This window comes from Eubalaena glacialis, chromosome 8 (genome assembly GCF_028564815.1).
Source record: "Eubalaena glacialis isolate mEubGla1 chromosome 8, mEubGla1.1.hap2.+ XY, whole genome shotgun sequence".
Taxonomy (NCBI): domain Eukaryota; kingdom Metazoa; phylum Chordata; class Mammalia; order Artiodactyla; family Balaenidae; genus Eubalaena; species Eubalaena glacialis.
The window spans coordinates 72,839,429-72,843,077 of record NC_083723.1 but is presented as its reverse complement, the minus strand read 5'-3'; the positions used below and the strand labels follow the sequence as shown (position 1 = coordinate 72,843,077).

The window sequence follows — 3,649 nt, the reverse complement described above, 5'->3', positions numbered from 1 at the left end:
CTTCCCCAGTGCCTTATATATAACCTTTCCTTTATTTTATTTCACTTACTTATATTAGGTTATAAGTACTTACACTACTTATCTACTTATATATTTGCTATTTCTGTAGGTCAAAAGGACCAAATATCAGCAATTTCATATGGTCCAACCTAATAGAAAAGCAGGAGCCCATGGTGGGTACATGTCAGACAGACCAAGGTTGAAGGCTGGCTCTGTCACTTCGTTGCTGTGTGTCCTAGTCAAGCTCCTCGGCTTCTCCACGTCTCAGTTTCCTCATGTGTAAAATGGAAATAATAATAGCAACTACATCCTAGTGGTGTTATGAGGATTAAATGAGGCACTGCATTCTAACATGCAGAACTTAGGGCTTGGCTCCTATGATAAACATTAGCTGCGCTTAGTCAATAGTTAAATATTTACTAAGGTCCACTATGTACCAGGGATAGTGCCAGTTGCTGGAGGTACAAAGATGGATAAGATAAAAGGAGGTTTGCCTTTGTGGAGCTCATGGCCACTAAAAGTGCAAAAACGAGTCTGATCAATGCTACAGATGAGGAAGTACTGAGTGCTAAAGGCATCTGTTTCTCAACTCTCATGCTAGGGTGGAATCATCTTTTTACAGCTCTAGTTTCCCAAGTAAACCATGAGAGGCTTTAACTATCTTTTTTCCTGGTAAAAGGTAGATACCCATACTTCAGAAACTAGCATATGGTGGATACTCAAGAAACATGTGTTGAGTGAATCAATGAAGGAGTCAACTAACCAATGAATAAATGAACTGTAGCTCCAGGTCTAAGCACATATGAAACAGAAGCCTCTCAAGTCAGCATTCACAGCCAAAGCAGCCAGGATTTCTTCCTTAGAACATTGAAGTTGTCCATAACCCACGATCTGGCTGAGTGACCCCTTTTTGCCATTTCCATCAAAAGTAGACTCTGGCCCATAAACCTCTGTTTTACTACAGGAATGGCCAAAAGGGGTCACTCAGCCAGATCCTGGGTTATTTATTTTTTAAGTATCTTTCCACATGTTTGTGGCACACACACACAAAAATGTGTTTTTGAACATTGCTATTTACGTAAAATCTAATCATGTAAGCAAACAAACAAAGAAGAGAAAATGAGAGATGGCTTTTCCCAGCTCACAATTCATTCACTCATTCATTTCACTCATCCCACAAGCATCCTATGTGCAGGGCACTGTGTACATAGCAAATGTTTGGGGGAGAAACAACCAGCCCCCAGCCACACCGTTTAATGGCCCTCTGCCTCAGGATCTTGTTTCTCTTATCTTCAAACTTACTTCATTGTGCACATTTGTTCATAAATTTAAATAACTTATTTATTTAAGAAACATTTGTCAAGAGCCAGCTCTATACCAGGCTCTGTGATGAGCCCACGCTGCCTCAGCCTCTGCTTCCCTTAAACTTGGAGTCAAACACAGAGAAGCGCAGACAGTATCAAACAGCCACATAAATACATAATCAAACTGCAATTACTGCAGGAAAGGAAAAAAAGAAGGTACACGAGAAGATATGGCAGGGGGCCTGACCTGGGGAATCAGGAAAACTTTCTTGAAGGAGTGACTTTTGAATTGAGCTCTGAACTTTGAGAGGAGGAGATAGGAGCTGGGGAACTGAGGAAGCCAGTGTGGGAGTACAGGGGATGAGGAGCCCACAGAGATGAAGGGGGGCAGTTGCACAGGGCCGGGGAAACTCACGACACATAGCGAAGTTTTAAAATCCTTAAGGAGGATTGTGATCAGCTCAGGTTGATGTTTTTCACTCTGATTACCGTCAACTAGATTGTGGAGGGTTCTTTGAGTTATGAGGCTGCATCATACTCCTTTTTACATCTCTGACCGCATCCAGCAGAGGGCTTTGAATGCAATAATCTGGTGCTCAATTAATGCTGATTGAACATGTGGAAAGGATGCCAGTGACATAACCTTGCACTGGGAGGTTAACGATGATCTAGTTCAATGGATACTTGTATCCCCAAACCAAGAGACGCCCCTAGAATCCCCAGTGTTTTCCCCTCGGCTGTGCAGGTGAAAGAGAAGGGGCGGGACACTCTGTTTTGCACTTAAATGTTTCCGTTTATACTATTTCTCTACGAGAGAAAGAGTTCTTAGCAATCCCCTTGCTCGGATTCGCATCATGAGAATTACTAGTTGGCCACAGTCTCAGCTGCAAAATTCACTGATCATCATTCTGATGATTGGAGCAAGTAGGGATTTGAAGTGGATTGTCTCTCCCTAGTTCTTCTAGCTCTTCTCTTTCACTCTATCTGATCAGCAATATGGGGTTCCATATTCCCTGACTTGGCTCTTTAATATTCTGAAGGCCTTTGCCACCCACAGGCCCATCCGCAGGATTACGAGTGTCCTTTTGGGGCTGTGACTTCTGTGGGATTGACTTCTCTTAGATTTGGGGACTGATGCTCAGCTCTGGTGAATGCTCTCATCCTCTGCTAGAGAAAACGTTGCCTTTGTGGTCATTAACGATACACTTGCCACCTCCAACTTCAGATACTAAGGGAAAGGCGTTTTGGAATAGGGACAAGAGATGGAGATAAATTTCAGATGCCCTTTTCAAACAAAGATGATTTTCTCAAAATGGAACCAGATTTCAAGGATCTTTGTCCCCTCCAGAGAGGCTTTTCCAGTGCGTGGATACTATGGGAATATGATTATACAAATGCAGCAGAAAACGTACTCCTGATCACTCTATAAATCACTTGATGCTAGCAGTGATCTCATTTTTAAAGCCATTAATAATCACGAATGATGGCTAAATTAGCAACATAGTCTTAAAGAGCTTCCATATTGATTGGCTGTTTTCATCCCTTCTTCTCCCTCATGCTATTCTGTGATATCGCCTCAGCCTCACAGATTCAGAGCAACCATCTGCCGAACACATGAATACTAAAGAATTGGTTTCCTTAGTAACAATAATCATGAAGCAGCTCTCAGAACTTCCTGCTTTTCTGTCTGTCTGTTTTCTGTTGGTCACATAGAAAAAGATGGCCAAACCGAGCCTGCCCAGAAAAGATGCACATATATATCGTGACCCCTAAGTGGAAGGCAGGCTTGTCTCTGCTGAGACCACATTCCTTTTCTCAACTGGCTGCCTTATTCTGTGTGGTTAGGGCTAAACCAGAGCACTTGCAAAGGTCTATGACCACCTCAGAACTCTTTTCCTTTCGAGTCAAAATCTGGAACCACAAAACCATAATGCAGGACACATCACCAAAATGGCTCCTTCTCTGTGGGAAACCAACATGGAACTTCCCTAAAAAGAAAACCTTCTTTCTTTCCACAATATTTCTAATAATAAAAAGAAAATGGGGACTTCCCTGGTGGTCTAGTGGTTAAGACTCCAAGCCTCCAATGCAGGAGGCCCGGGTTCGATCCCTGGTCAGGGAACTAGACCCCGCATGAAACAACTAAAAGAGCTCTCATGCCGCAATGAAGATCCCGCGTGCCACAACTAAGACCCAGCACAGCCAAATAAATAAATATTAAAAAAAAAAACAACTATAGCTAAAATCTTATTAAAAAAAGAAAAGAAAAGAAAGAAAGAAAATGGTCATCAAGTAGAGAAAGCTTTGCTGATTTTCCAGGATATCTTTTTTTTCCGTGTCTGTTG

The 3,649-nt window shown here is 42.3% G+C and overlaps 1 non-coding gene across 1 annotated transcript; it reads left to right on the top strand.

Annotated features, from left to right (window-relative positions):
- Nucleotides 1–3,353: 3,353 nt before the first annotated feature.
- Nucleotides 3,354–3,426, top strand: TRNAW-CCA (transfer RNA tryptophan (anticodon CCA)). The gene has a single exon. It is a non-coding gene; the product is annotated as a tRNA-Trp (tRNA).
- The last annotated feature ends 223 nt before the right edge of the window (nucleotides 3,427–3,649 follow it).